Source organism: Felis catus, chromosome D1 (genome assembly GCF_018350175.1).
Source record: "Felis catus isolate Fca126 chromosome D1, F.catus_Fca126_mat1.0, whole genome shotgun sequence".
NCBI lineage: Eukaryota > Metazoa > Chordata > Mammalia > Carnivora > Felidae > Felis > Felis catus.
Genome location: NC_058377.1, coordinates 4,398,551 through 4,412,063, shown reverse-complemented (window position 1 = coordinate 4,412,063; position 13,513 = coordinate 4,398,551).

The window sequence follows — 13,513 nt, the reverse complement described above, 5'->3', positions numbered from 1 at the left end:
TATATGCAGCCTACAACTATCTCACTTCAAACCTGGAAACACATACAGACTAAAGGTGAAGAGATTAAAAAAAAACATATACTATGCAAATGAAAGTGCACAAAAAGCCAGTGTAGCAATTCTCATATCAAAATAGGCTTTAAAACAAACAGTGTAGCAAGAGACAATGAAGCACACTATATAATGATAAATAGAACAATACATCAAGAGGATATAACAATTGTAAATATCTATGCACACAACATAGAAACACCAAAATACATAAAGCAAATATTAACAGATATAAGCAGAAACTGACAGTAATACAATAGTAGTAGAGGGCTTTAACACCCCACTTACATCAATGGATAGATCATCCAGATATAATATCAACAAGAGTGGCTTTGAAACACACATTATATCAGATGAAGCTGACAAATATACAGAACATTCCATCCCCCAAGAGCAGAATACAAATTCTTTTTAGGTGCACATGGACTCTCCAGGATACAACAGATAGGCCATAAAGTAATATGGCTTATCAGTAAATATAAAAATATTGAGCTCATATCAAGTATGTTTTCCAACCACAACAATATGATACTAGAAATCAATTATAAGAAAAAAATCTGGAAGAAGCACACCAACATGTGGTGGAAGATAAACAAAATGCTACTCAACAATGAAAGTGTCAACCAAGAAATCAAAGAGAAATCAACAAACACCTGGAGACAAATGAAAATGAAAATACAACAGTCCAACATCTTTGGCATACAGCAAAAGCAGTAAGAGGGAATTTTATAGTAATCAGGCCTGCTTCAAGAAATAAGAAAATTTTCAAATAAAGAACCTAACCTTACACCTAAAGAAACTAAGAAGAAAAGAAAGGACAAACAAACCCAAGGTTAGAAGAAGAAATAACACCAGAGCAGAAAATAACAAAATGGAGACTAAAAGAATAATTGAAAAGATCAATGAAAGCAAGAGTCAGTTTTCTAAAAAAATAAAATTGGTAACACTTTAGCCAAATTCATGAAGAAAAAATGAGAGAGGTTTCAAATAAAATCATAAATGAAGGAGAAGAAATAGCAACCGACACCAGAGAAATACAAAGGATAAGAGCATATTATGAAAAATGATATGCCAACATAGTGGACAATTTACTCAAATGGATAAATTACAGAAACATATAATCTTCCAAAACTGGATCAGGAAGAAATAGAAAATGTGAACTGAGTAATTACTAGTAATGAAATTGACTCAGTAATCAACCAACTTCCTAATCCATCATACAAGGCCAGTATTACTGTGATACCAAAACCAGACCAAAAACCTAACAATAGCAGAAATGCAAAACAAACAAACAACTAACTACAGGCCAACATATATGATGAACGTAGCTGTAAAAATCCTCAAAAGATTGGCAAGCCTAATTCAACAATATATTAAAATGATCAGTCACCATGATCAAGTGGGTTTTATTCTAGGGATGTAAGGGTGTTTCAGTATGTGCAAGTCAATCAGTGTGACAAATCACATTAACAAGAGAAAGGGTAAAAACCATATGTAAAGATATGCAGATACAACATTTGATATTTTCAACATCCTTTTATGATAAAAACTCAGTGAGGTATCTCAACATAATAAAGACTGTACACAGCAAATCCATAGCTAACATCATATTCAATGGTGAGAAACTGGGAGACTTTCCTCTAACATCAGGAACAACATAAGGGTTCCACTCCTCCCACTTTCATACACTGGAGTTCTGGAAGTCAGCCATCGTAATAAGACAACAAAAAGAAATGAAAAGCTTCCAAATTGGTAAGGAAGCAATAAAACTGTCACTCTTTATAGATGACATGTTGCTATATATAGAAAACCCTAAAGGCACCACCAAAAAACTATTACAAGTGATAAATGAATTCAGTCAAGTTGCAGGATACAAAATCAATATAAAGTATGTGTTGCATTTCTGTAGAGAAATGCAAGAGTAGCAGAAAGAAAATTTAAGGACACAATCCAATTTACAGTTGCGCCGAAAGGATATAATAATTAATCAAGGAGGTGAAAGACCTAATCTCTGAAAACTATAAAACATTGATGAAAGAAATTGAAGATGAAACAACAAACGGAAAAGTATACCATGCTCATGGATTTAAAGAATTAGTATTGGTAAAATGTCCATATTACCCAAAGCAATATATAGATTAAATGCAATCTCTTTCTAAATACCAACAGCATTTATCACAGAACTAGAATAAAATTTTTAAAGAACCACAAAAGTTCTCAAATAGCCAAAGCCATCTTGAGAGAGAACAAAACTAGAGGTATCACAATCTCAGATTTCAAGATATATTGCAGACCAATAGTAATAAAAACAGGATGTACTGGCATCAAAAGAGACACACAGATCAATGGAACAGGATAAAGAGCCCAGAAATAACCTACTCATATATGGTTGATTAACCTACAATAGAGGAGCAAGAATATATAATGGGGAAAAGACAGTATTTTCAAAAAATGTTTCTGAGGAATCTGGTAGCTACATGCAAAAGGATGAAACTGGACAATTTCTTACACCAAATACAAAAGTAATCTCAAAATGGATTAAAGGCCTACATATGAGAACTGAAACTCCTACAAGAAAACATAGGCAGCAATCTCTTTGACATCAGCCTTAGCAATGTTTCTCTAAGTATGTCTCCTGAAGCGAGGAAAACAAAAGTGAAAATAAACTTTGACTACACCAAAATAAAAAGCTTTTGTACAGCAAAGGAAACAATGAAGTGGCAAAGTGAAAGCAAAATAAAAAGGCAAAGGCAACTTACTGAATAGAAGAAAGTATTTGCAAATGATCTATCTGATAAAGGGTTAATATCCAAAATAGATAAAGAACTTAAACAACTCAAGATCAAATAACAATCTGATTAAAAATGGGCAGAGGATCTGAATAGACATGCAGATGGCCAACAGATACATGCAAAGATGCTCAACATCACTAATCATCAGGAAAAAGACAACAACAACAACAACAAAAACCAACACCCCCCCCCCAAAACAACAACAAAACAAATAATGAGACATCACTTCACACCAGTCAGAATGGCTAGTATCAAAAGGACAAGAAAAAACACATGTTGGAAAAGATGTGGAGAAAAGGGAACCCTTGTGCACTGCTGGTGGGAATGTAAAACGGTGCAGCCACTCTGCAAGATAGTGTGGAGTTTCCTAAAAATATTAAAAACAGAAGTACCATAGGATCCAGTAATTCCACTACTGGGTATTTACCCAAAGAAAAAGAAAAGACATATGCACCCCTATGTTTATTGCAGCATTATTTACAACAGCTAAAATATGGAAGCAACCTAAAATGTCCATCAAGCGATGAATGGATAAGTATGTGGTATACATATACAGTGGAATATTATTCAGCCATTAAAAAACAATGTGCTTTTGCCATTTGCAATAACATTAATGGACCTAGAGTGTATGACACTAAATGAAACAAGTCAGGGAAGGACAAATACCGTAGGATTTCACTTGTATGTGGAATCTAAAAAGCAAACAAACAAAGAAAAGAGACAAGCTAACTGATGTTTAAATACAGAGACCAAACTGGTAGTTGCCAGAAGGAAGGTGGGTGGGTGAATGGGTAAAATAGATAAAGAGGATTAAGAAGGATTAAACTTCCAATGTGAAATAAATAAGTCACAGAGATGAAAACTACAGCAGAGGGAATATAGTCAATAATACTATAAAAACATTTTATGAAGACTTATGTTGACTACACTTATCATGTGAACACTGAGGAATGTATAGAATTGTCAAAGCAATATGTTACACATTTGAAACTGAAGTATATTAATTATACTTCAGTAAACAATAAATAATAAAATAAAGGAGAATCAATGGCCACTATTTCCACTCTACAGTTTTACAATACGATTTCTTAGTTATCCAAATCATGGCACTAAATTAGTTTGCACACAGATGCCTAGTGTAAATCCAAAGTCTAACATGTAGGAGATAGTCATGTTTTCTTATTCTAGAGAAGTCCACCCTATCAATGCATTTTTCAATAATTCGATAAATATTTATACAGTGATTATGTGCCAAACATGTTTTGTAAATTCTGGGAAGAAAATGATGAGCTGAAGCAGAGATCATCCCTGTCCCTGTGGAGTTTAGTATCTAGTGGGTGAGGGGACATCTACCAGGCACAAAATACAGATACGTTCAGCTGTCAGCTGTATGTATCGAGTTAACAAATATGACCTTTAAGAATAAATAGAGTTTGCAGTTTTACTCTGTGCCCAGTATATATTTATCTTTAGAGAGTTTTTATCTTAATTATTCCAAAGAATAAATGTAGACAAAATGTCTTTTCTATCTCATTCCTTTGGCTTTTATGAATACTGAGGAACGTTTTGGAAATGTGAAGACTTCTTGTGTGATGCAGCCACTTAACATTTGTTCTCTTGTCAGAAGGACAATGACTGTGGAAAATGACAAACCTGTGTTTCCTCTCAGCCAAGTCAGGCTCTTCATGCTTGCTCATGATGCAAATAAACGTTTGTGTCACAGTTGCTATCTTTCAGACTGGGTGCATCTATTCATATTACCTCAGAGAATGAAAGGATCAAACTCAAAAAATACAGCGTCTCACACGCTGTATTTTTTTGAGGATATTGACTCAAGGCAATGTCAACGACAGGAGGAGGTGGAGGCCAGAGAACACTTACTGGTAAGTGGTAGGGCTGACGTTGATGCGCCGAGGGTGACTTCCTGATTCGAATTTGCTTGCCAGAGTGACATTATTTCCAAACAGGCAATATCGTGGCATTCTTACCCCAACAACTCCAGCGAGCACAGAACCTGAGTGGATGCCTATCCTCATCTAAAAGAAAAAGAAAGAAAAATGAAAAGGATATATTTATGTTTTTCTTTTGGTATGCAATTCTTTTAAGGAGGGGTACTACTGCTAATTATGTAAACCACTGAACTAGGATCTCCTCAGAGACAGAAAGTTGGTCTTGGTCATTTTTGTGAGCCTGGTATCTGGACCATTATAGTGGCAGTGAACATGAATACTATGGAATAAATAATAAATTATAGGAAAAAATTGTATTTAATTAGCTACAGAAATCTGGTTATACTACAGGTCAGATCACTTTTCATTTGTACACATTTTCTAGTACATAAAAAACTTATTATTTGCCCTTCATTTACTCTCACATACAACCCTATTTTTTCCTTCATAAAATTAAGCACAATTATAAATTAAATATGTATATTTCTGTTTATTTTGTTTAAATGTTGGGTTGTCCTAGGAGAGAAGTATCCATATCTTTTTTCTTATTGCTGAATATTCAGTACTTAATATTATACCTAGAGCAAAGTAGGCCCTCAGTGGTAAGTAATAAATGTTGAATAAGTTGAAAATAAGTGATAAATGTTGAATAAGTTGAATAAGAGTGTCAAAACTCTTCAACATTGTATTAAAATGGAGTTATAGAGAATTTAACCCTTGCGCCAGTCAAGAAGTACCTATTGAAAACCCTGAAAAATAAATTAAGGGCTGTATATTTTACACTCTGTGAATCTGATAACTGTTAGTCTGTCCCATGCCTTGGAGGAGTCCTCAATGTGAAGTCAATATAAACTTAAGTGTGATTACAGCAATGAAGTTGTATGTACATGGTCTACACCAAAATAGCTGAAGCTAATGTTGACCAAGTGGGGAATGGGATCCTTAGTCCCAGGGGAATGTGGAAGAGAGGGAAGCAATCTGACCCCTAGGAGCTACTATGTAAGTAAAGTGTCACTCCTTCACTACCATGTCTCCTTCTGTCCCTATAGTTGTGAGGACAAAAAGTCATTCTGAGACTAACCTTTGTCAGAGAACTGGAGACTCCTGCATACATCAACTATTGATAAGACAGGCTGAAATCATTGTGATATAGCTGCATCTCTTAATAACCTCTTCATCTAATTTTTAAAAAGTGATTCTAACATTTATTTTGAAATCCAACACTGGTGAAAGAATAAAGATTTTTCTTTATTCTTTTTTTATATTTATATATATTTATAAAGAATAACTTTATATTTATAAATAATTTTATATTTATAAAGAATAAAAATTTTCCCTATTAGTGTGAACATACACCAGTATATATATAAACAGACTAACAGAAGAGGAAGTCAAGGAAGACTTCCATGTATATACAGGTGATTGATATATAATAGAGTTGGCATTTCAGATTAGTGAAAAAAGATGGCATTTCCATTAGGATGCTACAGATCAACTGTGTCTTCATGTTGAAAAAAATTCCAAGTAAAGATCTTAATTTAAAAGGCACAACTTTACAGCTTTAAAAATAATTGTTTTAATTAAGGTAAAGGTCAATGTGCAGTATAAGTAATACTCTAAAATACAGAAATCCTAAAAAGTATAGATTTTTATTAGTCTCTCAGCAACAGTTCCCAGGTGAGTGGCCCAGACTGTCAGGAAGCTCTGTTTGGTCAGGGACAGGTCTTATCATTGTGTTCCTCCTCGTGCATCATCATATATTCCTTGTAGGAAAACCTGAAGCTGAGTCAGGAGCACTCCCATGTTCCAAGTCATGATGGGGCAAGATAGATAGTGCAAGCTCAAGGGAAGGGTCATGATGTTGCCATTTAAGGTGCTCTTCATTCCTTTGGGTAGATCTGGACCTACATTTTCTATCAATTTCCTTCTGCCTAAAAGATTTCTTCAAATATGTTTTCAACCGTAGGTCCACTGATGATGAATTCTTTCAGCTTTTGTATGTTTGAAAAGGTTTTTATTTTGTCTTCCTATCCAGATATTTTTGTTGGGTATGGAATTCTAGGTTGACAGCTTTTTCTTTCCTTTTAGTGCTTTAGTAATGTTGTTCCATATCTCCTCCTGTATATTGTTTCCTATGAGAACACTGCTGTCGTGCTTATACTAACTCCTTCATACGTACCAGATCTCTTTCTGTCTTTTTCTAGTTTTGCAAAATTTATTTAAATAATTTTTTAATTAATAAACTTATTTTTTTTTTGAGAGAGACAGAGACTGCACAAGTGAGTGAGGGCAGAGAGAGAGAATCCCACAATGTGCAGAATGAGAGGGAGAGAGAGGGACAGAGAGTGTAGAACCCAAGCTCACCTGAAGCAGGGCTCAAGATCACCCAATGTAGGACTCAAACTCATGAACTGTGAGATCATGACCTAAGCCAAAGTCAGGTGCATAACCAAGTAAGCCACCCAGGCACCCCCTGAAGAATTTAGTTATGATTTTCCTTGATGTTTTCTTCATGCTTCTTGTGTTTGGGATTTGTTGAGTTTCTTGAATCTGTGAGTTTGTAGTTTTCTTCAGGTTAGGAAAAACTTCAGCTATTTCTTCTTCAGATATGTTTTCTATACACCCCTCTATCCCAGTAACTCCAATTATATGCATATTGGGATACTTGAAGTATTTCCATGGAAGACAGATAATTTAATCATTTAAATTACTTTTTCTGTTTATTTTGGATAACTTCTATTATAACGTCTTCAGATTTATTAATCTCTTCCTTTGTAATGTCTAATCTTTTGCTAACCCCATCCACTGCATGTTTAATCTCAGACATTGTGATTTTCCTCTCAAGAAGTTCAATTTGGGATTTTTCTTTTTCAGGCATCAAATTAACTTTTGGACATATGGAATTTAGTTAAAATAACTATTTTAAAACTCTTGTCTGCTAATACTAACATCTATTAGTCTCTTTCAGTGTTGATTGGTCTTTTTCATCATTATGGGTAATATTTTTCAGCTTTGCTGCAAGCTAGTAATTTTTGGTTGAATGTTCAGTATCACAAATTTGACTTTGTTGAGTGGGGATATTTTTTAGATCCTTGTACGTATTCTTGAGTTCTGTCTATGGATGTAGTCAAGTTCCTTGGAAACAATTCAGTCTTTTCAAGTCTTGCTTTTTAGGATTTGTTAGGCAAGTCTTGAGCAGTATTTCATTAGGGCTAATTATTCTCCACTACTGAGGCAAGAACATCCAGAGTACTGTACCCAGTGCCCATGATTTATGAGGTTCTCAGGTCTTCCTGATGGGAACAGGCAATTTTTTCCAGGTCCTTTGTGAGTGCCAGGAACTTTTTCCTCTAGTCCTTCCAGGTGTTTTTCCCTGTTGAGCCAAGGGAATCTTCTCACATAGAAACAATAATCAATGTTGGGCAGAACATATAGGGAGCTCCTTGGAAGAATGCTGGTGGTCTTTGTGCAACTCTCTCCTTACTGGTTCCCTGTGACCTCCAGCTTCCTTGGTCTCCCCAGATTGAGCTCCACCTCTCTGACTGCAGGGATTTGTTTGATGCCTCCTGATTTGCTTCTCCTTGCACCACAGTCTGGATGTTCCCAAAGCAACATACCAGGGAAATCCTGTGTCTCATCTTATTTGTTTCCTATCTCTCAGGGATCACTGTTTTCTATTGCCTAGTGGCCAGTGTCATAAAAACTGTTCTATTGTACTTTTTCCTCCAGATTTTTAATTGTTTAAGGTAGAAGTATAAATCCAGTCTGTTATTCCATTTTAAGTGGAAGCAGAAATAGATAGTACTTTAAAAAAAATTGTCAACGTTTGTTCATTTCTGAGAGAGACAGAGACAGAGTATGAGTGGGGAAGGGCAGAGACAGAAGGAGACAGAATCTGAAGCAGGTTCCAGGCTATGAGTTGTCAGCACAGAGCCCAATGCGGGGCTCAAACTCACAGATGGCAAGACCATGACCTGAGCCAAAGTCAGACACTTAACCAACTGAGCCACCCAGGTGCCCCATACTTTTTTTTTTAAGAAACCTGTCTGAAAAATGTAAGCCTATTTTTTTTTCTTTTTTTTTTTTTTTTTTGAGAGACAGAGAGAGGTGCTCACACAAGTAGGGGAGGGGCAGAGGAAGAGGAAGAGAGAGAATCCCAAGCAGGCTCTGTGCTGTCAGCATGGAGTCTGACATGGGGCTCCATCTCACTGACCATGAGATCATGACCTGAACCAAAATCAAGAGTCAGATGCTTAACTAACTGAACTACCCTACCCAGGTGCCCCATAGGCCTGGTTCTGATGAGTGATTATCTATTTGGATTTAAAAAGGTAGAAGAAAGAAGAAAGAAGAAAGAAGAAGAAGAAGAAGAAGAAGAAGAAGAAGAAGAAGAAGAAGAAGAAGAAAGAAAGAAAGAAAGAAAGAAAGAAAGAAAGAAAGAAAGAAAGAAAGAAAGAAAGAAGAAAGAAAAAGAGAAAGAAAACTGCTGAATGTCAATAGTCCTTTTAAACAAGATAATTATAAAGCACCTTCTCTCAAGTTAGAAAGCATTTTGCAATATTATTATATTTCTTTGGGTTTGCTTTTATGAGGCCCATTTATACTAAATTACTTTGTGTAATGAGGGCTTGCTAAAAAACACCTCAGATGATAAGACTGTCAGTTTGGACCTGTGGTCACTGTATTGATCTTTTTATGCAGAAGGCAAGATACATCTCACAGCCTCTTTACTCTATGTGTTTTGTTTGAGAAAGACTCTACACCCCCCACACACTACACAGAAGGCTTGTGTAGTTCCACTGCTGCCTCCTGTCAAAAGACCTGAGGGTTTTTTAAATGAAATTATCAGAATTAGAATTATTATAACCTAAAAAAATGCTAGCAATAAAAACCCTGATATCCTTGGGCGGGGTGGATGGAGAAATGGTCATTTAAACAAACGATTATCTCTTAGAAGGCACAAAACATCATGCACAAAATATCACCAAACATGCACAAAAACATCAATAACCACACAAATAGCACAAATTTGCTGTCATTGTGTCTATCGTACAATGAAACAAAACTCAGAGAATTATTTAATTTTGGAAGGAGATACTATTGAGAAATTATAAACTGAATCATCAGCCTCTCTTGTTTTTTCATTTCTTTTTTTTTTAAGTTTATTTATTTATTTTGAGAGAGAAAGAGAGAAAGAATCCCAAGCAAGCTCTGTACTGTCAGCACTGAATCCTGATGCAGGGCTTGAACTCATGAAATCATGACCTGAGCCAAAGTCAGATGCTTAACCAACTGAGCCACTCAGGCGCCCATCTTCTGCATTTCTTTTGACAACTTACTGAGATTTCCCAAAAATTGGGAAGGATAGCAAGAAATGTTGCCTATGTAAAGATGGGAATGATTGCCTCACTCAGAATATGTCAGGAACATCGAGCAGTTAGACAAAATAGATACATTCAACTCTCAATGATGAATTTAGATTCCTTTCAGCAAGATTTAACATCATTTAAATAATTTAACCACTCAGAAACATTGGCATCCATCTGCCCAGGATGTCCTCACTAAAGAAGGTCATTTTGCACTAAACCAGTGGTTGTTAACTAGGGACATTTGTGCCCTTCAGTGAACATCTGACAATGTCTTGAGACACTTTTTTATTTTCACAACTGGGATGGGGAGCTGCTTCCATTCTTTTCATCTATTCAGTTGAGCTAAAGATGCCTAGGACAGCCTCCCCACAAGAGAGAATTTTCCAGTCCAAAGTAGCAATGGTGCAGAATCTGAGAAATGGTGCAGAATCTGCCCTACACAGGCTCCTGGCACCCTATAGGCTCTTAGTATACCAACACACACACGAAATAATAAATGCTTTAATCAGACCAAAGCCTTGATGCGTAACACTAGACTTCACTTTTTAGAGAACATTTATGAAAAAAAAAATAGCGTTTGCCCTAGGGATTTATTGAAAAACACAGTAACTTTTGGATCTATCCTGAGGTTAGGATACCTGTTACCCAATCTCCTCTATCTACCTGAAATGTGTGAGATACTGCAAAGCTCTGGGAAACATCAGAGTCCCCACTCATCAAAAGATGCAGTTGTTCTCCTAATACTTCACTGATTATTCATCTGCTGAGGCACATAAACAAGTGCATTTTAAGATAATATTTCTCCCACGGTGCCTAAAAATAGAAGGCTTATAGGGTTAGACCTCGGTTAGCCAAAACTGGTTTCGTCAAGAAGGAATCTTTGGGTTGGGAGAGCAGCACGGATTCATTAGCTGAGTCCCTCATTTTAAAAATAAACTCAAGTCCAGAGGAGCACAATGAAAAAGAGCAATTAGCCCACAGGGGGCGCTCGTGCAAGTTCCCTTCCCATACCTCATGGCGCCCATCCTGGTGCTTATGTGGCAAGGACCCCTTTATAGTTCAGTAAATAGATGGACTAATTCCCGAATGTCCGAATCAGACTGAAACCATGATTAACAGGAGTTAGGAGCTAGCAAGTTATGAAAATCAAATACCAATTTGTGTTGAAATAGTCCTGCTGGAGCAAGACAGAATTTCCAAATTAAAATAGGTCTATAGTAGGAAAAAGAAGAAAGACTTCTGTAGAAAGAGCCAGTTATCTGTGTAATCGTGTTTGCGTTTAAGTATCATTCTGAGATTCCTGTAGTTGAGATTTTAAGCTTTTAAAAATAGTTAATTGGGGCGCCTGGGTGGCTCAGTTGGTTAAGCATCTGACCGCTCAGGTCATTATCTGGGGTTCAGGAGTTCAAGCACCGCCTGGGGCTCTGTGCTGACAGCTCAGAGCCTGGAGCCTGCTTCAGACTCTGTGTCTCACTCCCTCTCTGCCCCTCTCCCGCTCATGCTCTGTCTTTGTCTCTCTCTCAAAAATAAATAAATATTAAAAATTATTTAAAAAATAGTTAATTAACTGTTTGAATAGCCAGGAGACGAAAATCGTTACTCACATTGTTAGGAAACAGGGAAGAAAACAAGTACTTTAGTCTTCTTCCAGTATTAGCATGCATTATAAGTTTCATCCAAAAAATATTTCTTTCACTAATAAAAGGAAATAAATTAAATTGATTTTCACATTTTTGTCTCATTATTTTATTAATAACCAATATTTTCCTGACAAGAAAATGTCACTTAATGTTTTAACTTCTAATTTTAAAAGCTCAAGATGCTTAGGCAGAATCCAATCAACTCATAAAACCTCTGTAGTTTTTCACAATTTCTCCTTATTTCCCCCACGTGTAGGAAATGCAGAGAGAAATCATCTCTGTAGATATGTGGCATTTTTCCTTCTACCAGGGGACTCAGCCTCCAACTGATGGTGTCAAAATGTCATAGTCGCAAGTAATATGCTTGGACAAAGAGCACTTTGGGCAAAATGTCTCACTGCGTTTGCTCTGAACATTACAGAAGTACCACTCATAGATAAATTTCAATTTACAGAAAATACTTGACAAAAAAAAAAAAATGGTTCTCATTGCCGGTATGTTAATATATAATTTCAGACACAAGATATATGGTGACTTTTATAAAATAAAACGGTAACATTTTAAATAATTGGTACTTTAGAGTTAGGGGACAAAGTGAGTTGGTAATCTTGTTTATGGTGTTTTGGTGGGGAAGGATAGGACCTTAAAAAAGATGATTAGGAGGGCATGCCCTGGAATCCTACAAAAGGTACCACTGGCAATGTTATCAGAGACTGCAGGGGAAAGGGAGGGCACTATGGTTCAGCTTCACTGTCACCTTCTCACAGGGTATTGATAACCATGTATGTGATTATTTAAATACATTCGCTGCTAATAAAAGACTTAAATATGACTGAATTTGTAGGAGTGTTATTACTAACGCCTCGAAGTAGAATCTGAAATTTACCTCTGTGCAGAAAAAAATGCTTTAAGAATTGTTTTTCAAAGGGAGAAACTGATTTAAGACAATTCATCTCCCTGAGTTAAATATGCGTGCATTTGGGAATAACCAGCATATAATTTAGCAGTTGAAAAACACAGCATTTTGTGCTAGAAATACAGACACTGATAAATCATTAACATAGTGCTATGCTTTAAACACATATGGGACTGCTCATTATAATAAAGATTAATAACATAATTAAAAGATAAGCTTTTTTTTAATTTAAGATGATTGATACTATTTTCTAAGAGCACTTGATTTTTCATTCTGATATGCAGAAAAGAATAAGAAACCTTTATCTCAAGAAACAGCCAATCTTTGGTTATCTAACCTGTGATGCTAAGGGAATACTTACTTTACAAATCACATCTATAACATTTATCAAATCATTCTACTAAATACATCTATATTGTTTAACTGCACAGATTGAAATTTCCTTCTAACTAATATCACAAGGGCACTCCTTGTTAATGGCTCATTTTTTAACAACAAAGTATGTTAATTGCTAAAACTTCAAAGCTCTTAGAAGTTTCTGTTTTGAGACTACCACTAAAAAATAATGCTACTGACTAATTCTCTGTTAACTAATGAAAATCATCTTCTGTCAAAATGCAGATCTTAACAACAGGTAATCTGGAATAAATTTCTAGTCTAAAAGAATCTTTACAATATTATGGATTCAAAAAATGATTTAATAAAAGCTTAAATATGTAGAAATGGCATAAAGGAATTTACAAAGAATTCTAATAGTAAGGAGTGTGTATTCATCAATTTATAAGTTAATCCATCT